Source organism: Lytechinus variegatus, chromosome 1 (genome assembly GCF_018143015.1).
Source record: "Lytechinus variegatus isolate NC3 chromosome 1, Lvar_3.0, whole genome shotgun sequence".
NCBI classification, from domain to species: Eukaryota; Metazoa; Echinodermata; class Echinoidea; order Temnopleuroida; family Toxopneustidae; genus Lytechinus; species Lytechinus variegatus.
Window position 1 is genome coordinate 93551149 of NC_054740.1, and position 25047 is coordinate 93576195.

Sequence of the window (25047 nt, forward strand, 5' to 3'; positions counted from 1 at the left end):
ACAAGTAATTTTTATTCATTCTTTTCATTCTGTAAAACATGGAACCTACTTAGAATCAACAAAAAGCTGTTTCGATGTTTGCACTATGGTGTGTCATGGTCATAAATTTGTTTCTCTTTCTCTATTTAATGGGTATAACTTCCTCATAGCACGTTCCGACCTATGCCTTTGGTTCATTTTCTTTTTAGATCTTTACACATAGAGTGCTGTGTAAGAATCAGAGTGGTGCCTCTATAATATAAAGGTAAGTCACTCATAACATCACCATGTCTTTGTTTCTACAGGCCTAAATTTGCTCTGTGTGTTTGGACTTGATTCTTTTCGTGAAACAAAGAGTCAGATTTGCCTGGATTACAGGGAAGCATAGGCGGATCCAAGGGGCCCGAAAGGCCTCCTCCACCCCTTCATTATCGGAGCAAAAAAGGGGAAGAAGAAAAAAAGGGAAAGAGAGAAGGAAAAAGGAAAATAAGACATGTAAGAGGAAAAAGATGAGTGAATAAAATGAGGTGAAAATGAGGTGAGGGAAAGACATGGAAAAACCCCTTTCATGTCACTGTTCGCTCGCGCATTTTCGACGAGATACACATCTTGCTCAATAGGCTGATATGGAGCTTAAAATTGAAAATATCAAGTTTTGAAGTCAACATGCAAAACATATTACAGCTCGGACATCGAGCTTTTAATATTTTGTTTGATTTGCAAATTGGTATTTTAATAAGTGTTCCGTAAAATGTATGTTTTATGGTCTGAATATCAACATTATTAGTTCGCGCTGCGCACTAGCATTATTTGATATGCTAAGTACCTTATTGTCTTCGTGTATTCCATAAAATTCTCAAATATCCCTTTTCTGGTCTAATATATATTATTAGTTCTATACCAACCTACTAAAGTCCCCTTTTCATGGCAGTTTATTTAAAACTTCGACTCGCGATTCGCGCTCGCATTAATTGTTAAAAATATATTAACTCATACATCGTATTCTTGAATAAAAAGGGTTTAAAATTTCCACTTTTAAGGCCATAATGTCCTTAGAATATCGCGGTCCTATGTCAAAATAATAATAGTAAATATATAAGCTTGCATCATTAAAATTTGCAATCAACATTAATTTCAACATTTTCCTACACAGTGCTTGAAATAGTGCTTAAATTGACCCTTTTCAGATCGGAATATCAAATATTTTCACCTCGCGCTTCGCGCTCGCATTATTGATTTTCTCGGCAAGAAAATTCATTCAGTTTATCCAGATTCTGGATCTAAATCTAACACACGCGCGTGCATTTTTATTGAGATACGCAGCTTAATCTCTATTAAAAAGAACGTGCTTAAATTATCCAGTTTCAGATCAGAATATCAAAAATTTTCTGCTCGCGCTTCGCACTCGCATTATTAATGTAGGAAGATACCCAATTACCCATCATTTTCATGATTCACAAAACATGAATGGTATCCCTTGTTAAGGTCTAAAATCTCCTTTTATTCCGCTCGCATCAATTGTTTAGTTATACAGTGCGCATCAAAAAAAAGTTTACACTTAGAAAAAATCCTGTAAAATTATATATTTGTAATATCTTGAAGGGTTTTCCACATTTTAACATTGGTACATATCCATAAAAAGCAAATGACGATATAACTTTCAAAATACTTTTGAAAAGTTAGTGAAAAAATGATTTGTGCAGAAAAAGTAGACCTTCATCATGAAGAACACGTGGAATTTAGCTATTAAAATTGATTTGATGATATCTTTTATCTTTTTTAAACTTGTTTCCTTGCCCAAAACACTTCGAAGAGTGCAATTTGCCCCACCCCACTTCCCCACATACCGAGGCCATCTTGACGATATTTGCTTTACACTGAGCTGTGATTTACATGAAATGGCTAAGGCTTCATTTTCATTTTATCAATCATTGTCAAGCTTGGGAAAAGTGTGTAGGAAACAAGTATCAAATTAAAAATGAAATGTAAACCCACTTTAATGACACAAACTTAATGAAAAATGCTGGAGATGTCTGATATAAATTCAGATTCAGTTATGTCCTCAGATCCAGCTGGCACACAAAAGGGTAAAGGTTATGCTTACTAAGTGTTGAAATTTCAATTTTGGTGGCAAAATTGTTACAAAATGCTGGAATGTATGCGTTTTATTTCAGTCGACTAAAAGTGCAGGGGAAATGTATGAGAAATGTTTCGCAGGGTAAGTTTGATTTTGCCCTTTCCCCTTGACACAGCGTGAAAACGAGCATTTCTGCGCAAACAGATTTCTGCGAGCTTTACAAAAATGGACATGCTCACTCAAGTGTAACATTCTGTCAAAACTTTTACTTTCTTTAGATAGATGAGACGCAAACCCAAGATTATATGTGAAAAAATTACCCACATGTTGTATATATTTTAAATTCCCATGGCTTTTTCAAAGTGTAAACTTTTTTTTGACATGCTCTGTATATACCTATCCCGTTCATGATTACACCAAGTGCATAGAATGTCCATTTTTTAGTTTGGAATGTCAAAATTTTTTAGATCGTGTTACGCACTCGCTTTATTTCACGATGATTACGTACTATTTATATTATAATTAGGTCTAAATAAAATGCAAGTACGATACACATTTCCTTGTGAAATAAAATAAATAAATCAACAAAGACGGCGTGCCATTTCGTGTGGACAAAATATTTCACGTTCTTTTTCATGTGCGCGGTAATTTTGAAATATGTGAATAGAGTAACTTAAGGAACGAACCTGTCCAACAAAAAAAGTTTTAAAACACAGATAACTGTATATAATAGCCACTTGTGCTTTGCTTCTATATATTTGCATTCTTTAATTATGTCCATAAAACAAGTAGAACAGCACTAAAAAGACGAAAGTTCTGCAATTGCCACGCAACGCTCAAAATGCATTCACTATATTTTCCTATTGAAATTGATAAAAGCCATTTGATTTATTTGCATTTGAATACTGTTGAAATATATCGAAATGGGACCACATAAAATATGAATAACATATTACCAGGCGTAAAGAAACATAAGATATAGCAATAATTTTGAGATTAATACCATAATTCTTCGTAGCTGCGAGATGCTTGATCCGTTTTGTATATCGGGCTTAAATGTATGGGACAAATAAGACCGATCGAACTATCATCTTTCATCTTTCATGTAGTGGAAAAGGGAGGAAATAGCAAACAATCTAATCTACTTAAATTGGAGGACAAAATATCAACCCTGAAAGTAGATATGATGTCAGAACCATGGTAACCTTGAATAAAAGTCCAAACCAGAAAACTTGGAAAAACTTCATAAAAGCACTTCACTCTAATACTTCATATTTTAAGATCGGTTGTTGATATTTCAGATTTTTTTGTATAGATCAACAAAGACAATTTACATTATATTAGTTGATACAATGTCAACGTTATCACACAATTAAAAGACAATACTAGGGCGACACCAGGTTAAGTATAGGAGGGAAAAACGAACAATAGGTGACATCATTTTTAAAAATAGATGATAAATTGTGGGTATGTACAATTACTTTACCACTATTTCTCTTTTATTCCCCCCCCCCCCCTTCTTGTCGCTCCCTGTTTTACCGCACTTTACTCTTTATTCAGTGAACATGGTGTATGTGTTGTCTTGATAATACTGGCACACGAGCGATGTAATTACACTCGGATATAGAAGTCAAGATTTGAGCATAATGAATGCAGCGGTGAATGAAGCACGAAGTTTAATTATGGTAGCGCTGGATAAACAGTCATTCAATAAGGAGAGGTAATACATCAGCAAGATATCTGTCCTGTGACAAAATGGCATGATAATGTTTTGCTATATCCACTTCTTACCATGTTGAAAAAGGAGAATGTCATACGAATGAGAAAAAAACCCAACCCATGGCAACCACTGCATATCCACCTCTGCAAATAACTACTAGATTGTTTTCCTTATACTATACAGTGCGTATCAAAAAAAGTTTACACTTTGAAAAAGCCCTGGGAATTAAAAATTATACAACATGTGGGTAATTTTTTCACACACAATTATGGGTTTGGGTCTCATCTATCCAATGAAAGTAAAAGTTTTGACAGAATGTTACACTTGAGTGAGCACTGTCCATTTTTCTAAAGCTCGCAGAAATCTGTTTGCGCAGAAATGTTTGTTTTCACGCTGTGTCAAGGGGAAAGGGCGAAATCAAACTAAACCTGCGAAGCATTTTTCATAAATTTCCCTAGCACTTTTAGTCAATTAAAATTAAATGGATACATTCAAGCAATTTGTAACAATTTTGCCACCCAAATTTGAAATTTCAACACTTAGTAAGCACAACCTTTACCCCTTTTGTGCCAGCTAGATCTGAGGACATAACTGAATCTGAACAAAATTTGATATCAGGCATCTCCTGCATTTTTTTTACTAAGTTTTTATCATTTAAAGTTGGCTTACATTTCATTTTTCATTTAATACTTGTTTCTCCACACTTTTCCCAAGCTTGGCAATGATTAACAAAATGAAAATCAAGCCTAAGCCATTTCATGTAAATCACAGCTCAGTGTAAAGCAAATATCTTCACGATGGACTTGGTGTGTGTGGGGGGTGGGGTGGGGCGCAATGCACTCTTCGAATTGTTTTGGGCAAGGAAACAAGTTAAAAAAAGATAAAAGATATCATCAAATCAATTTTAATAGCTAAATTCCACGTGTTCTTCATGATGAAGGTCTACTTTTTCTGCACAAATAATTTTTCACTAACTTTTCAAAAGTAAGTGGTGCTCACTCAAGCTAAAATATTTTTCGACAGTTATATCGTCATTTGCTTTTTATGGATATGTACCAATGTTAAAATGTGGAAAACCCTTCAAGATATTACAAATATATAATTTTACAGGATTTTTTCTAAGTGTAAACTTTTTTTTGATACGCACTGTAGAGCATGTAAAACGTGGGGGTGGGTGTGTATGTGAGTGTGTGAACCATGGTTAGTGTCATTGAGGATATATTCAAATGTCCGAATCGAAGAATAGTTGATGAATAATGCCTAAATGCAAGCATTTCTCTGTAATTAATGTGGTATAGCGCTAATGGATATTATGTACTATATGTTAGACGAACCGTGGTTCGTATTCTGATTTGATCGTGGTTTAACTCGTGGTGCTGTCGGTAAACTAAAGAACCTACCAACATTTGGGTTTGGTAAGCAATTTTCATTTAACGCACTGTTTGTAGTTTAGGAGAGGAAAATGCCGCCTGCTCAAATTTGCATTACTATCATTTTTTTATGTAATGATAAATCCATGGTGTAATAATATAGACTGTTATGAATCAGAATGTGGGTTGGTAATGTTTGGAGGGCTTATTATAACTGGACAATCTACTGAATTCTTATTGTATATTTTCAACAAGGGTAGGAGTGGGAGTAGGAGTAGTAGATGTATTAGTAGAAATAGTAGTAGTAGTAGTAGTAGTAGTAGTAGTAGTAGAAGAAGTAGTGGTAGTAGTATAGCAGCAGCAGTAGTAGTAGTAGTAGTATAGTAGTAGTAGTATTAGTAGTAGTAGTAGTAGTAGTAGTAGTAGTAGTAGTAGCAGCAGCAGCAGCAGCAGCAGCAGCAGCAGCAGTAGTAGTAGTAGTAGTAGTAGTAGTAGTAGTAGTAGTAGTAGTAGTAGTAGTAGTAGTATAGTAGTAGTAGTAGTAGTAGTAGTAGTAGTAGTAGTAGTAGTAGTAGTAGCAGCAGCAGCAGCAGCAGCAGCAGCAGCAGCAGTAGTAGTAGTAGTAGTAGTAGTAGTAGTAGTAATGATAGTAGATCAAATTGGACCTGCTGCACATAAAATGATGTCAAAATTTAATGCATCATTGGATACCCTATTTTGCAGTTATAATCTTGAAACATCAATAATGAAATCTCTACCAAAAATCGAATAATTGTCTATCATTGTATGCATATTAATTATACTAATTAATTAACAGTATTTAATTTCACATTTTTGCCCCCAAAATACCCGTCACTGTATTTATGTGCTTGGCAAAATGACAACATCATGGGTAGAAATGTTTGTTGCAATGATACACAATATTTGTACTAAAAATTAAGATTACAAATTAGATAATTAACCAAATTTCCCCAGTTTACTAATTGATTAGGTTGCAGATCAGAGCTGACATACACATGTATTTCATAATTCATTACTGCATGTTTTCAAAATTGTCAAATTTTCATGACATTTAATTGTTCCCTGTTTTAAAACAAACAGAAATATGAGGATAACAGTCATATTACATATTATAGTAAGTTGTTAATTAAGTTTAATCAATATTGTATCATTAACCGCATCCACCGGCTCCGCCGCCCCTGTTACTTCAAACTTAATGTGCTATAGTTTTGTTCCTCATTGATCTAATTCATAGTAATATATTTAGCCTATAGTTCTAGCTTCAAAATGAGATCTTACTCAATAAATTTGGTCAAGATGCTGTGATGTAGCAACAATTTATCCATGGCACCGTGTGGAAAATTGTTCATACACCACCCTTTTTGCATACCCAACTTATGAAATGTGACCAGATGTATTATTTGTTATCCGATTTTGATGAAATTGTTAGCATTTTGCTCTGTGAATTTTACTCTCATTTATTTTAATATAAATTTCAGCCCGGACCATCCCTTTAACATGACTATATGCATGCTAGGAGTATCCGTAAATTTTCATCCCGTCCATGTTTGAGAAATGAGTTTATACCAAGAAAGTAAAACGTAGTGATTTGATTTTCAGATGGATCCTGACCAAAATTCCCCATTTATGTAAAATGGTAAGGGCATGTATTTCATATCATAAATCATATCAATGATATGATTTAAACAGATAAAGAAAAATCTGACAAATAAAACACTAACAATTTGATTGAGAATCGGACACCGGAAACAAAGTTATGGCATTTTAAAGATTTGCATTTTCAGTGAAACCGTTCTAGGCATGTCTTCGTGAATATTTAATGATCAAATTGATCATGTCATATCCCCACTTGTTCTTTTGTATTCAGGGGCCGCGGAACGGTTTTCAAAGTGGGGAGGGGGCTGACCATGCAAAAAAATCACAATCGTATGGTAATTTTTACGTTTTTATGCATGGTTTTGGAAAAATGGGGGGGGGCGGAAGCCCCACCAGCCCCCTCGCTTCCGCGGCCCCTGGTATTTTATTATATGAAATTAGGTTTATTCATTTTTTTCTACCAAGAACTGGAAAAAATGAAAACTGATTAGTGTATTTTATATTAATTGCTGCAACTTATTTCATTGTAAAGGAGACACATTATTCACACATGTATGAAAACATAAAACAATTATGATTTCATGTAGGTTCACATTTTCAAAAAATCAACAACTCAATACAAACAATAATATTATACAATACAAATTTCCATAGATAAGCATAACTAAATATCGTAAAATATGAAATGTATACATAATATAACAATAGAAAAAAGTACTAGAATGAATTCTTGTAAAAAAAAAATTGGTTCTAAAATAATGATAAAGAAAGAAGACATGTGGATATGAGGGAGCCAAAACAAAGTAAAAGCAAAGCTTAAACATCAGAAAAAGGAAAGTGGGGGTGTGACATCATCAGCCAACCTAATGAATATTCATGATGTGCATAACTGTTGTCACAAAATAATGCTAAACTTTAAAATTAAATAATTTCATCATTTGTTATTCGATTTGGATGAATTAATCACTTTGCTCTTTTGTTTCTCTTCTTATTAGAATGAAGATTACAAAGCTTATCGCAGCAATCAAGAGCGGTGCTCATCAAAGTCAATGAATTTACAGTCAATACATCTGGATTATCTTTGACAAATCACTCTTTATGCCAGATCAATAAAGCGCGAGAGCTTGATAAAAGAGGATCATTAATTGGTACATTAAGTATGGCCCAGTCGATCGTTAACCGTTTTACACTGTCCCCTGCAACAATAGGGTATCCCATCCCCCTTACCACAGTGTCCCTCATATGCACCCCTTTTAGAATCGTTGTCATCGTCGTCAAGGAGATGTTGATTACTCTCTCCCATGAAAGGAAAGTAGTTACGTTGAAAGTGAGAGCACGTAGACTTGTTATATTAAGAAGAAAGGCGATGATAACAACTTACATGTACATAGAAATAGTAACAAATTCGAGTGATATCATGTTACACTGTAGTCTGTAGCCAATTCACAAACAAAGTAAAGCAACAAGACGTTTAACCAAGATAGTGAACATGACCATTCTATCAATGCAGTTTTTGTATACTGATTATTGTCACGTTGTAGGACCACTGTAGCTATAAAACTGTGATCAAAAATTAGTTGAAAGTTCAGCTGGAAACCTTCTTCATTTCCATTCAAAGGTTGATTTTTATTCCTATCACAGCTGCAACAAATCCAGAATCATTGATTGAACTCGTTTCTGTAACGATGCAAGAACCTTCCCCGTCTATGTTACAGTTATTACACTTTTCTGAATAGTTATCTTAAAATCCACCACAGTTCAGAATCAGAGAGTCAAATTCATTTATTGGTCGATATAAAAAAAACAGAAATTTATTCTCCACTGGCAGTACATATAATATCAAGGAGCTTCCAAGCTCCTTGATAATATTAAGTATATGAATAAACTCTAATGACATATCAATTGGAAAATATTTAAACATTGAAGGGTATATAGATGAACATGTATTGTCTTACAATGAAAAGGAATTGGCAAAATATTTACTCATACAGGCCCAGAATGAAAAACAGGTGGAGACACAAGAGCTCGCTATTGTTAATCACATCGCCGTCAAAAAAGGGTAGGCATTTGTTGTTGAGATTAAAAAAAGAGCGTGTCCTATGCCTCATTGTGTACGTTGTGTGTCGATTCAATGGTCACTTTCCAAAGAAATAGAGCATCTTTACAAGGTAAGTAAACGTTATAATCTTAAACATGCACGAAGTTCTGTAGGATCCATGTCTGTTCTGGGACTCGGCATTTGCCAATTGATAGAAAGACCTTAATGCATCTCATACATGCGCCATGTTTTAAAGGGATTGTTTTCTGATACTCGTTTTATTGGAATATACCATCAGGAAAAGTAAGTTGATAGTCAAACTTGTTTCTTTGATTTCGTGAGCCATGTTATCGTCGGTGAGTTATATCTTACCGGCATTAAATGATTGATGGTACTGCTGTTGAACCGTGAACTAAATAGCTGTAATCTAATAAGTGTAAATTTCAAAGTACCAAATGTTTAATTAAAAATCATGTCTGATTGATTGTGTATAAGGTTCTATTTGTGCTGTTAACTTTGGTAGGCCTGTATCCCAGAAAATACTCAAAAAGTAAAGTTATTCTGATTTGATAAGCTAAGTTGTATTTTACGACGTTTTCACAATCTGATTTACATAAGACACAAACTTACACAATGTTTCAAGACCCCCAATATTTGGTGTTTGAGTGTTTATCATTCTGATAAATTTATCATTCATGTCCTCTCACTAACCTGTTCAGCGGGTTCGAACCATGGACCCTACCACATTTGTGGTAGGGTCCATGGTTCGCGCGACATGTATCCTGTATCCTGTCGTTATTATAGATATAATTTGGAAGTGATCTTATAATACTGTGTCAAGGTTTACATTTGTCGGCTGATATTCATGAAATATGCTTATTCCTGACGGTTTATTAATTCAAAGTTTCATATAATAAAGAGGATGAATGCGATATGACTATCAGATTATAAAGGGGAACCAAGCGGCAATTTGGCAATTTGTCTCTCGGGCACGACTCTCGGCATAGATGCCAATGTTTAGGTTTGATCGGATCCCTTCCAACATGACCAATTTCCCTAGCAGTAAGATAAAATAAATACAAGTATGTGAATGAGGAATAATAACTCTTCTGCTGCCTGGGTAGAATTGATGCAGGATTCCCATGTCTTGCTGAATAAAATTCTAGTTCAATTTTGCTTGTTTTATTTCCTCATTTCGAAGATCTACTTAATTACAGTATTAATTGAGGATATATGTGGTGGGGTCCTTACCTTCAGACATGTACATAGATCTACTACCATGCTTCAGATTATTATTACCAGGTCATGCTATCGTACTAACCCTGTCTCTCGGGCAACGTCTTTCTTAAATCAATTATAGATCTAAAATGCTGTAGGGTCATGAGGGTCTTACCATGCATGATATCTTTTCACTTTCCGCTGACCAACTGTATGGATAAATTGGGTTTGGTTACTGACGCAGTCAAATAATCGAATCCAAGGTACAGTCAAGTCGCTTTTTAATCAATTGAGATGGTGTGAATGCTACATACCCAACCACATTAAATCGAAACATTACATAATTTCAATACTGTTACCGCATCTAAAGAATGGAAAAACACCCCCCCCCCCCTTCATCAAACACAACAGATCAATTTAAGAAATCTCTAAAAGCGTTCCTTTTTTCTAATTAGTCATTTTCTTTTTTTCTCCTCAGTTCTAAGACTAAGATTTTTTTTAAGATAGCAAGAGAAAAAAATGGAAGGATAAACGATACAGTGTTCTTTTATTTATGTATTAATCATTCATTAAAACATACTTCCCTAATGCAACAGGACCAGTTACAGAATACTGCTTTTTTGTGATTCCATGTGTGTCGTACGGGACATTTAGAGAACATTTGACAGTTTTTTTTACAAGAAAAACACTAAAAATATTCCAGTAACTATAGATGATCATCAAGTACTACCAGAGTGTTAGAAAAACCAAGACTTAACATGACTTGAATTCACATCCTGTATAATACAGATTAAAAATAGTAAAATGTGTCGTACGGACGCAGAAAAAGTGGCTTGTTTAGAAACCTCAAGTTTGTACTCAAAGGTCTGTGAGTTGGGCAGATAAATTTCATAGATACTGAACTCAAATTGATATTCAATTACCCTAGAACAAACACATCTATAAAAGAAAGCAAAATAAACATTCATGAATAAATAAAGCAAATTATAATTTTCGAGAACATTGTTGCGTACGGGACATTCAAAATGTGTCGTACGGGACATCTCTAAATTGAAGCCAAACTTTCTTACTTTATTTATCTTTGACTTCTTCAATCACATTATTTGGCTTATGATAATCCTATCAAACTAAGACATTCATTAGGTTAGAAACCGCTATTAGCTGAATATTTCTGTAAATATATCAAACAAAATAATGTGTCGTACGCGCGGGACTCTTGTGTGTCGTACAGGACACTTCTGTGTCGTACGGGACACTTGTGTGTCGTACGGGACACTTGTGTGTTGTACAGGAACTTGCGTGTTGTGGTGGGTAGCCTGAATAAAAAAAATGAACTTTTTATCAATCAGAAGGAGCATTGCCCCTAAATTCTTCCTTTTTTATGAAAAATATTTTAAAAAGTAGTCATTCAGGACAATATTATTAAGTAACCTCAATAATATATACAATCGGGAGCAATATGTTATAATTTTTTCATGATGGATTTTTACGAGCTGAAAAACTTGAGGTTTTGTGTAAAGTTATATTTTAGTGAATGAATTGATGATTTCCAAACACTATTTAAACAATGAATTTTTTACATCTTATAATAATTCCACATTAGCATGCAAGAGGAAGTAATCTTTCAGGCAAGGTTAAAATAATTATAAAGGTTTTCTTTTCATGCTCAGTGAAAAGAAATTAACCTGCTCTGATCAGTGAAAATCACCAGTTTAGCTGAAGGGATTCACAAAAGAATAAGCCTACATGGAATCAATTAAAATGTATAGAATCACCTATTTCATGTTCTGTGGAGATAAAGAACTTTTTCAGTTCACTTTATGTTAAATCAATTAAATGAATTTAAATATGCCCACTATTTATGGTTTCTGAATCCAAATCCTGCAATTAAATGCATTATATATTGTGTCGTACGGGACAACTTTTAATAGGACAATAATTTAAAAATGAAGGGCAGTAATTAGATCCTTATGGGATAAATCAATCACCCATGAGTCAAAGAAAGAGAAATTGATTTTATAAAATTGCATCATCAAAAATAAAATTGTAGGAAAAACTTTTGCATTGTCATGTGTCGTACGGGACATTGCCAAAAATAGGTTTGGAAAAAACAGGGCTGCCCCTATTATGGATCATGAAAATGTTGTAGATATTATTTGGAACATTCAATGATATATTATTCTATTGACATGCAATATTTTCAATCTTCTCGTGCTTTGCAAATAATTGTTTCAGGCGGTGTTTGTACTTGACTATTCAATTAGCAAAATTATTGAAAATTTAAAATTCCAACATGTCCCCCCCCCCCCAATTAAAACTATATCTTCTGTCTTCACTTTTGGTTAAAACTCATAAAAATATTACACTACTTATGACTTATTTAAATCATGTTGAAATTTATGATATTTTCGAAGTTCTAGTGTGGAATCGCCCTTTTCATCTTTGTCTTGGAAAATTACAGTAGAAGTAGCTTATAAACATTAACTGATTAAAGGCGAATGAAACAACATAAATTGAAGTTATCGAATTTAAAGAAGATGTCCCGCTTACATTTTCTCATTGCATAAACTGATGATTATTTGATATTTTCATTTAAGTGTTTATGATGTGTCTACCTTGTAAAAAAAGATGCAGCGATGATTGTTACACACTTCAGTAATGTCAGTTGCCAATGCAGTTGAGAAGTTTTTGCCGATAAAAATGCGAAACTGTAAAATGTAATTACTTTGTTCCTTGTTCGATTTTAATGAAAATTTAAGTGTTTTATTTGTCTGGTTTTACTACATAAATTCAGATCATATTATTTTCAGCCTTGAGGACCTCTTTAAGAGCTGTAATAGTTTGCAAATAATTGAAAATAACTCTAAAAATGGGGTCAAACAAGTCCACTTTCACCTAATCATGCTAATAGTAAAATGATTCATTAATATTTTAAAACACGTCATTCGAGTGCTAATGGCTATTCTATGGTTTCATGATTAGGTAGCATCAGCATATTTTATGCACTTTAAGAAGAAGCCACCTTGGATTTTTCTTAAATGGAAAGTGACCACCTGATTACTTGTGATATTTAACCCTTCAAACAATATGGTGTACACATCAAAATCATTTTCACCTGGATATTATAGGACTATATTTTAGGAATTTATGAAAAGCTAGCATACTTCATCTTTCCATTCTCATCTAATGCGAACACCTAAACGCGTGAAGAACACCAATCATATCTTGTGACCGTGAAGTGTTAGTTGATTTTACAGACCTGAAGTCGCATCTGCTCTAGGGCGGCTGTTCGGCGAGTCGAAAACAGCAGTTTTAGCATTTACTTACCAGCCACAGCAAAAACTGTGGTGTTAACCGGTATACATAGAGGACCACACCAATTATTTTGCACCGGTGTTAAATTGGTGGTGTTAGTTTTACACCTATAGGTGTTATTACAACACATTTTGTTGTTACATTTACACTCTTTGGTGTTATGTTTAATCCCTAGGGTGTAATTTTAACACCTCATTAACACCAATTGGTGTCTATTAACACCAATTGGTGTCAGTTTTAACACCACAGTTTTTACAGTGTAGGTGGTTTGAATAAAAATGAATAAAACGGCTGTTTTCGACTCGCCTACGGCCGCCGTAGAGCAAATATAACTAAGGTATTACGGAAAAAGAAGACAAGAACGAATAGGTTTTTTTCTTCGAGATTCTGAGACCTCCCCTCCCCTTCTGTCTTGTTGATTTGAGTTTGAAATATTTAAGTATCAGACTCCCACCTTAATCAAAGTCTACGGACATACTGTTTGAGGTCCGCAACACTTGACATGTCTGTTCAGACTTAGATTTCAAGCTTCTATATAAGTTTATAGTCCAATCTAGAAGAGGCATTACCTTGTTTTTTCATATTTACCATATTTTTTTTATGGTTTCTTGTCAATTCGAGGGTGCTGATTCAGTGATTCTGAATGTGTCACTTATCTAACCTTGAGCACCTTTCGCAATTTGCCGCCAAAATATGCAAATTACCTATGAATATCATAAAATTGCCCGCACATTGGCCATAAAATGCATGAAATTGTGTGGCAGGAGTGAAACACAAATGGCCGCCATAGACCTCTGTATACTCTATACAATATGAATAGGGAAAACTAATTTTCACAAAATTGAGCACTAATCTGTTTAGTTTAGTTGAGTTTATGAACAACATTAACTTATCAACATGAATGAATACATGTATAATACATATTTACAAGAATGTATTTTGTACAACATGAATCATATGAATGCAATAGCATAAGCATAGTCTATATAAAAGCATAATATGATACCGCATGTGATACCAGCCTATAATACGAAAGAGTAACATCATGTGGTTTGTCTTGATGCAGTTTCACCTGACAAGAAGAAAATCACCATAAAAATTGATCGTATGCATGAGCATAAACTATAAATGGTATGGGTGATTTTGTACCAAAAGAAATGTTAAAGGGAGAACCAAAAGTCAGCACAAGTGCTAGTCAAGAATGGTTCCCCAAAAGAATCAAAGTGCAATGTATCTACTCTACTAAAAAAACCTTTCTTTTATTTTTTTCTTATTTAAAACTCATATTAATCAACAAACTTCATTAATCAAGAGATTTTCAGATTTTTACGAAATGAAAACAGAGTTCTTTTCTCTCGAATACTCTGGGGCAAACTATTTCGAAGCTTGCAACAAAAGATGTAGAAAAAGTGCCATGTGTCGTGTTAAATTTGGGGAGTCTAAGCATGGAATGTTCTTTACCTCTTGTTTTGTAAACTCAAAGTATACACCAGTTCGTAGTTACTTCATGGACAATTTTGGTCAAATGACCTTTCATTTCTTTCATTAATATGATAGGCAAATTTCAAATCAAGATATTACGTAAGCTTGCCTTACATAGCAGGATGAAGAAATTGAATAGACCAGGTGACTAGAATAGCACACCAATGAACACTAAAGTTATTTGTTGCATTCCTTCTTTGAACGCATATCATAGCATGTTACACAATGTACTTGGCAAACTGAAATACCAGTCGTTCGTGGACGCATTGCTGTTTTTTGTGGATGTAAATGAATACCACTATTCAAAAGAATATATGAATAATCAAGACATCAAAGTTGGTGCTTATCTCATTAGATTTTAAACCACCATGTCACTTAAGTACAAATGACCTTCCTCTGATCATGCGTAGACTCTTTTGATCATGCGCAGAAAGGAACTACGAACTGGCTTATTTCTGTAAAGAATGTGGTAAGTGTTCCTTTGTAAATCCTAAACAAATGTTGATACTGCAAATCTAAAACCCCCAGACAGACGAATAGTGGCCTATAGCTTGTTCTAAGTCGATAAGATGTAATCTGCAAGTAATTGTTAGCTATGAACGAATTAATGTATGAAAATCATCATTAATAACGAGATATATCACTGTAATGTCATGTATTGAAAATTTTCTGTATTTGATATTCAAAATAGCCGCTATTGGCCCAAACAGTATTATGCACAATCGTAATTGGGATATGAAAAATCACAAGAGTGGTTACTAAAATGCATATTATATCAACGATTATGCATTAACATAAACGAGGGGAATACCGACTAAACTTAAAACAATTGTTAACGAAATATATTAAGCGAATTCAAATTCTGTCCAAATTATATGTCCCCAATTAGTGCCTATAAGGCAGCCATTTTGAATGTCAAAGTACAGCATTTATTACATTCATGATCAACATGTCATGTATTAGTTATAAATCATGTTTAAGACAATATTTTTATTCGTACATCACAGTCACATGAATTTTATGATTATCACTCTTGTGAAAATAGTTTCCATAAATGCATATTACATAATTTTGTTAGGGCTTATGGCGGCTATTCTCAATGGCAAAATACAGTATTTATCACCTACGTGACAGACGAAATGCTATATTTCATAAAGATCGTGTTTTCAAATAATATTTTACTCATAACAACAGAATTAGGATAGATTTAAATCCAAATTCTTTCAAAGTTATATGTCCCCATTTACATTGTAAATACTGTTATATTTTTGTTTTGACAATGTAGCATTTATCACATGCATGACAAAAGAAATTATATTTTTTGCTAGAAAATATTTTCAGACAATATCTTAATCGTAGATCACAATTACATGGGTGGGTTTTATGGTTCATACTCCTGTGAAAATTAGTTTCTCCTTTCGTATTGTACATACTAAATATAGGGCATATGGCGCCCAATTTGAATTTTAAAATACACCTATCACATATATTGTATATTAAACATCATATTTCGTTAAATGGTATGTTTTTAGTCAGTATTCCACTCGTTTATCTTAATAATATGCATTTTAGTACTCTGGTAGATTTTTGCCCCCATTGACATTGTACAGCGCGTCCCCCAAAAAATGTCCCTCTGACATAGGACTGAATTAATTCTAAAATGGGGTAGGATTCTCAAATAAATGTTCACGAGTAGAAAGCTCATTTCATGTTCTAACTTCTCTGAAAATTTCATTGGTCGCGCTTCAGCGGTTTTGAATACACACTATGTTACGTAACAATGGTGCATTTTAGCTCATTCCAAGTTTGAAGCATTGATGCATTTCTTCATTGTCTATGGCATGTTAACCCCAATTCTTACATCCAGGATCTGAGCAGGGATAATTCCCTAATCATATCTAGGCTCATCAAATCATAAACTTGAGCAAGTTCAGAAGGACAAGAAACATAAAAAATAAGTTTATTTGATGATTGATAAGGGGAATCAGTGCACCAACTTGAAAGAAAATGTGAATGATGGATGAGTAAAATGAGCTGAAAAGGGGGAAATCCACACGTTAATCACCCTTTGCAAAAAGGAAAATTTTGACTTTTTTCTTTTAAAAAGTCACACTAAATTATTGAACTTGACCTCAGTAGCTAATTAGCTAAAAAAAAAAGTAATGAAAAAAAATGCAGTATTGTTGGAATTATGCATGAAACAGACATGACCCGTTGTCTCAATCATTGTGCATCTCTCGTTTATCAAACATGAAATGAACTGTCAAATACTGTTTTTTGCCCTTCTGAACATACTCAAGGTTGTGATTTGATGAGCCTGGTTAGATCATGGATATTTCCCTGGTCAGATCAGGGAATTCCTTGGTCAGAACAAGGAGATAGAGGTGATATCTCCTTGGTCAGAATGGTCGAAGGGGGTTAATATGCAAGAAAGTGCAGAACACAAAGCAGTGTTGCATGCATACAAACTTGGAACGGGCTGAAAAGCACCACTGTTACATAATAGGCTGTTTGTTCGAAACCACTGAAGTGAGACCAATGAAATTTTTATAGAAGTTAAGAACATGAGATGGGCTTCCTATATCCATACATTTCATTGAGAATAATTTTTATTTTTGGAAGTTATTAAGCCGCATATCAGAGGGACATTTTTGGGGGGACGCGCTGTACATAATACTGTTTGGGCATTTGGTGGTATTTTGAATATCAAAATACATCATTGAACACATGCATTACATAACAAATTATACATTTCGTTACACTCTAAAAAATGTTGGGTAAAAATGCTCCGTGTGGGTAATTATGTTTCCAACCAACACTGGGCATTTCTTTTTGGCATTTTATTTTTCCAGTGTGATGAAAATTTTGCCCATTCTAAAGTAATTGCTGTTTGTTCTTTTTAAATCTTATACTGGACAATATGCTTCCAGCATTGAGTAAAATGCTGCCCCAAATTGGTTGGACACATAATTACCCTCGTGCTGGTTAAATTTTGCCCAATACTTTTAGCAATCATGTTTTTATTCATGACTTCACTCAAAGATCACAATTACTTGCATTTTAGTGCTCACTTTTGTGAAAAAAACCATATTCATATTGTCCATAAGAGCGTATACAGGAGTCTATGGAGGCCAATTTGAATATTAAGAAAAAATTCTTAAAGTCATCTTTTATAGCCAATGTGCGGGCAATTTTATGATTTTCATGGGTAATTTGCATATTTTGGCGGCCATATTGGATTCTGCCAATTTGTGGAAAATGCTTAAGGTTACACGAGCGGCATCATTTATATATGTACTCAGCACACTCAAATTGAAAAGAAACCATCGAAAAATATTGTACATATGAAAAAAAGGTTTCGTCCATTTTCTATCCTGGATGATTACTGGATTATTACATTAGTTTGAACTTCAGCATATTGAAGATATAAATGAAAAAAATACTAACAAGGCTATTATAAGAACAAGGGGGAGACCAGATGAAGAAGAGGAAGAAGAAAAAGAGGAGGAGGAGGGGGAGAAGGAGAAGAAAAATGCTGTGCTCCTGCATTATGCCAGTCGTACAAGTATGTATGTCATGCAATTTTGATTTTTTTTAAATAGCTATAGTGGCTAACAACCAAGTATCCATCGTTTCCTATCCACTTCCAAATTAATCATGGAGAGACAGAAATAGAAATTGGCGCCATTCCCTTTTAATTCATCATACGAAGCGAATGCTTATTTGTACAAAGAACCGTGTGTGCACGTGGTTGCCTGGAGTTACTTGCAACTAGATCACGTGATCGCACGCGAGAGCGAACAAAAGGAGAACATGATCATTGGGGAGAGGAAATCGAGATGCAGAAAATTAAAATAATTAATCGCCATTCGTCTGACAGTTTATATATATTGAGGAAAATAAGATGAAAGTTAGTAAACAATCATTTTAATTTTCATCGACGATTGCTCAAAATGCAGTATCTGTTGATATATAATGGATGCCGGTGTAAACACGAGATAAAATGCAAAGGAAATAGGGTCTACTGATAGTTTATATGGCTACCTCTAGATCTAATGGCAGGTAGTTCATGAATAGGTAAAATGTACTTAATGTATATAGTTTTGGATAGACTTTATTATTATTATGATGAGAAAATTCCCCGGTCGTATATCATGATATGAAAATACATTCTGTATTCGCCGTAAGGTCATTGTCCTATTCATCTTTCTCCAGTATTTGCTCGCTTCGATATTACTCAGTAATGGTTTACCGTGATGTGTCATATTCTATCAGTCTACGAATCATATTTCAATATTTGATGACGTACTTTCCAAAGAACACCAATATATTCAGCGCTAAATAAGGTTTTTATTATTTATTATGACTTACGTTGCATTATTCCATCATCAAACACTGAAAAATATCCGTAATTACATAAATTTAACTGTATAAGGTAAATTTCTGTCCACTAACTGCGCGATTTCCAACCGTAAATTTGCGGTGTTTCGTAAAATTTTGGGACTTTTACATCGATTCTCCCGTCGATTTCAATTTTTGGTAAATTTTACGCTGTTTTCATCTTGAAATTGGTCCGGAAAAACTACGGTTTCCCCGTAAAACACGATTTCTCGGTAAAAAAATTACGGTAATTTTGTTTACAGTGAATTTTCCGCTAAATTGTTGCCTAATACTTAGTTTTCCTGATTAAAGGGACATTGTTGGTATGATATCAAATGGTTTCAATAATTTTTTCATATATTTTTATTTCTCATTCTACAATTATAGAGCGCTAGGGGATATTTCATTGTGATTTGCGCTTCATAAAAAGTGAGTATTACACTACACGACTACTACTGCCATTACTACTACTACTACTACTACTACTACTACTACTACTCTACTACTACTACTACTACTACTACTACTACTTCTACTACTACTACTACTACTACTACTACTACTACTCCTACTACTAGCTACTACTAGTTGTAGTATTGGTACTACTATTATTGGTAGTATTATTGCATTGGCACCAATTGGCGACACTGCTTTGTTCTTGCCATATATTCCTATTCCGCTGTAGGCTAATCATCATCTCCTTCCCCCAGAATTCGTTTAACACGTGGTTTTTGTGTTCTCTGCCGAGGTCCCTTCCTGGTGTATTAGTAATTTTGTTATTCCGCGGTCCTTGATTTTATTTCCAACACGTTAAATATCTTAAAATGATAGTGGTTTGTTGTTTATCCTTGCACCCTCTACACTTGAGTCGTTCCACTTGCTATGAGCATAAAATTCGTAAGGGGGCTGGAATGAGAACGCTTTATCAAATACAGAAAACCGATCTGTGGTGAAAATGTCAAGATACTCGAGGGGTTCGCATTGTCGGATAAGAGAGAATCGATCGTACTTATGTAGGGACTTTAGTGAAGCTATAAAGAGGCGCCATGGATGACTGTCTCTCAACAAGGACTATATTCACACAGTATAGCCCAATGATATCACGGGTGATAAAGATGAGGATGGTAATAATTAGGGTGATAACAATATGATAATGATTAAAATGGTAATGCAAATAACATTACACTACTACTACTCATGATAACAATGATAGTAAGAGTTATAATGCAAACTGTAAAAATATGTAATAAAAAAAACACTATTATACGTTATTCAAACAATGATGTCAATTAAAACAACATAAATAAGGAGGATTCATATATGATCCTTGACTGATTATGTCATTAATTATTCGCAGAATTAAAAGCAGTGAACAAAAATATAGAAATCGGCAAACGAAGGGAAAGTCCATCCCGAGGAAGACTCGACTCTCATGACATACACGAGAATATACCTGCCAATATGCCTATGTCTCTTGATATTCATGCCTACATGATGTGGATACACAGGTACTATTTCTAATCACCTATAGTATTTCTAATAAACAGAGATATGGATGTTGATTGTATTGGGGACGATAAACAAGGTCAATTTCCTTCGATGTGTCCTTCAGTATTTTAATCAGTCAGAACGCGAGAGAACGATGCTTTTCAGAATACTGATGCATACAAATTTTTGATGAGATATTTTGATTATGGTATAGTAAACGCAAAATACAGATTCATTTAAGTTATACATAGGCTTAGAGTAACCTAACGAGCACAAGACTTATAGTTGCTATATAATTATCTATTGTATTCATTCCTTGGCGCAAACTGCATTTCCATTACCATGATTATATTCGACCTTCTTTAGACAACTTATGGCATTATACCAACGGGCTTCTGATAGCAACGCATCACGTCACTACGGCGAACCCGATGGGCTGTAAGCTGGCCAACATCACTGGGATATCGTGCCAATTATTTCTACTCCCGCATAATGTGCGTCCTTATAACACAAATCATTGTAGCGTCACTCATCACTTTTATTAGTTCTCTCGGATGATAAAGGAGTGAGATTTTCATTTTAAACACAACATAGTTACATCAGTACCGCTCTGTGTAAACTTCCATCACGCTAAAAGGTGTGCAAATAGTGATTTTGTTGCGAGTGCTAAAGGTGCATCTGACTATTGTCAAATGCGGATTTTTAGACGTCTAAAACTGCAGTGAAAGCTTTGGTTTTAAAATCAGAATTGGAGAGCAACATTAGTAGTCATTTATGCAGTTGATTGTCGGGCTATCATGCTCATAAAAAGGTCGGTAAGTGATTTTGCAAGAAGACGATGCAGCAGCATTTCATGTTTGTTGTGACCGAACCGGATAGGTGTTTCATAAAGTTGTTCAGAAGTTGTGAAAGACTAATTATCTTTTCTTGAGGAAAGCTCCGCGTAAAATTTAGCTCTTAAGATAGGGTCCCACGAACTGGTGATTAGATGAAGTGATGATTGAACCAAATGGTTGGTACTTGTTAGACGAAGTGTTGATGGATGGAATAGCATTAGAACAAAGTAGACCACGTGATGAGTGTATTTATTCATTATTGTTTTGTTTTATATATATATATTCATACGATGGTAATTATGTGTCCAACCAATTATGGGCAGTATTTTACCCGATGCGGGAAGCATATTGTCCAGTAAGGTTTAAAAAATAAAAAGCAATTACTTTAGAATGGGCAAAATTTTCATCACACTGGATAGATAAAAATGCCCAATGTAGGTTGGACACATAATTACCTTTATGGAGCACTTTTACCTAATATTTCTTAGATTGTACCTGATAAACTTGGTACTATACTACGTGTATATTTTCGAAAACAATACAATGGAAGAAAACGTCAGTACTACCAATAAAGGCTTGGCAAACCTTTTATTTCACTAATAATAATAATAGTAATCCGCTTTTATATAGCGCATAATACATCGAAACGACGTGTCTAAGCGCTTTACAGATATATTATTACCCCGGTCATCGGATTCATTCAGTCATTCCCGCACATAATGTGTACACATCCTCCACTCCCTTCATGCCCTTGGGAGTATTCCAGTCAGTCGCCGATGAGGCGCACACAGTACTGGACAAGCTACAATGACTTTCACATCCTACCGGGTACCCATTTAGCACCTGGGTCGAGAGTGGCAAAGTGTGGATTAATGCCTTGCCAAAGGACGCTAGACCGCGGTGGGATTCGAACACACGACCCTCTGTTTACAAGGCGAGAGTCAGAACCACTACACCACGGTTCCTCACTCCGTATAGAGAGAGGGGGAGGGGCTTGGAGGTCCTGCATCCCTAAAAAAAAATCCATGACAAAGTAAAATGGAAATATAGATAAATAATAAAGAAAAAGGGGAAAAGGGGGCAAAGACGGATTTAAGCAATGAAGGCACTTTCTGTGTAAAATTTATGAATTTCATAACTGAAATAATGTGTCAGTAATGTAGTGCATATATATATATAGCCTACGATGAGTATATGCCCTATGTCCACGTGAAACATATTGATCAATTTCATTTTCTTTTTGTTTCTGTTTTCTAGCAATATAATATATTGTTTGATCAGTGCGATCACGTTTTAGAATAAAACCGAATGGCAAAATGAAAGTGGCTCACCAATGCATGACATACACCTATACTGAAATCTCTTATCAGAGACATTGCTCCAGAGTCACAAAGTGACATTTTGGCCTTGTAGCACTACCTGCAAGTGATAAATCTTTAATGCTCGAAAAATGCAACACATCGTCTTATCTAGCATCACTGTTTATGTGCTTGTACTTGTATGTTCATGAGAAATTTTAAAAAATCGCGACGATTGATCTCTCGCTCGCGTTCGCGCATATCAATGTGTATGAATAAATTCCATGAATTTCACCATTAAATTTATTGTCTTGCTCAGATGATTATAGTCCATTTCGATTAAAAATAGAATGCAACTCATATGCCTTAGAGTGGCAGATATTGTGATATATATAGCTCGCCAATTTTTAGCTGTAATTTGGTTGATGAAACTATGCCATGTATTTATGACCAAAATAACAATAAAATAACGCCTTGATCTGGGGAGCGTTTCATCAATATTTTCGTCCGACAAGTTGTGAGGTCTGACAACGTTCCTTGATTATTATTGGCCGAGAGGCACTGTTACCATAGTAACTGTCGGATAAAACAGTACTTGTCAGACAAAATGTCTGACATGTCCTTTCATGAAACGCTCCCCAGAAATGTCAATTGGGACCTTTCGCAATCATTACGGACGCTAGTATTAGGGTCCCCTAACACAAAAGTTAACGCTTAATCATACACTTGATTTTTAAGATTGATTGTGCATTACAGTCAATAGAATCAAACGTAGAAAACTGCTCTACGATCAATGCTAAGCTTTGTGTAACAGGGGGTTACAGGCCCTACAAATCTGCTTTTCGTGTGCAAAATCCCTTTCCGCGACACCCGTACCGCATACATGCATGTATATTACGACTGATGGCTGGAGATATTCAAAATGCAGGACCTAAAATAGATTTATGACATGGATAAGAAAGTGGTTTTTCAAACAAATCGAGAACATATTGAGTGAGGAAAAACTTACTGAATGAAGGCTTAAATATAGATCATTACAGTCCATCGAATCGATATTACACTTAATGTGGATTATTGGTGGATCACTGGCAATTGATTTCATGGATAAGATCAACCTCTCCAGCCGAACATTTCGCATGCGTTGATATGTACACATCATATGCGATACCTTTGAACTCGTTTCCTTTTGTTTCGTTTGTTTCTTTTGTTTACTCCTTATACACAAACGATATGCCTCTCGCACACGATGTGAGGGGCATTATGTTTTACATTCCCCAGAAATGGGGATTAGATTCAAATTCCGGGGGACCACTTCCATTGATGAGTGGATACCAGGCACGACCATGGGGTTTCGATAAGTACCCTAAACATGCTAAACAAGTGAAGCAATTCTTTTCCAGATTATGAAAATGCATCTCTTAACAAGTATTTGGCCTGTGAAACCCTACAAGTATTGAATATATATCCCTTTATTCAGCATTTTAAACATCGTTTTGACACCCTTATAACGTTACATAGGCCTATATACGTAACGTACCTGCCCACTCTGTCCCCCTTTACGGGTGGTCGCTACTGGTATCCACTAATCAATGGAAGTGGGCCCCCCGGGCGGCCTCTCGAGCTCTAGGAGGAGTCAAATGTGGCTTTGGAAAGTCGTCCTCAATCGGATAAATCGCTGTTACCATAGTAGCAACCAGAATTTTGCACACGAAACGCATATTGAATGTTTCCGTCGCAGATGCGAAACGAAAAAAAAAATCTCATGTCACACAATTTGCATTGCAGGACTGAGTTTTACGACCATGTTGACGGGCCCAAAAAGTCCCTTCCAAAGTCAACTACCGTTGTAAATAAGCGTCCGCGTCCTCAAACGAAAGGTCGGGACTGTCCGAACACGGACCATCATTTTTATTGTTCTTACATTATTATGAGAAAGTAATTGTAATGATTGTCATAAAAACACAATTAGTGTTTGTTACTAGTATGGCTATACAAATAAAATTGGACGTTTTGTCGCAGTGGTCGAGTGGTCAAAGGAGCCTTTCGATGCCCTTAATGACATGTACTAGCCTTGCTGTTTTATCATTTATTATGAAAACGCTTAAGTTAAAGTATTATTCATATCGAGGTGTGCGCGCGTTTTTTTTACCCACTGCACGTACAGGCTATTTTTCTCTTCATCAGCAAATCAAAAACTTTCCAAAGATAGAGACGTTATTTGACCGCATT

At 34.9% G+C, this 25047-nt stretch overlaps 1 protein-coding gene across 5 annotated transcripts in view; it reads left to right on the forward strand.

Annotated features, from left to right (window-relative positions):
• Nucleotides 1-210: 210 nt before the first annotated feature.
• LOC121428888 (adenylate cyclase type 3-like) overlaps nt 211-25047 on the forward strand; it is a 75472-nt gene continuing 50635 nt past the window's right edge. For 2 of the 5 annotated variants that reach the window (XM_041625766.1, XM_041625796.1), the window contains exon 1: nt 8944-9104. The gene's annotated coding sequence lies outside the window, so the exon portion shown is untranslated. The other 3 variants (XM_041625788.1, XM_041625775.1, XM_041625780.1) reach the window with 3 other exon arrangements.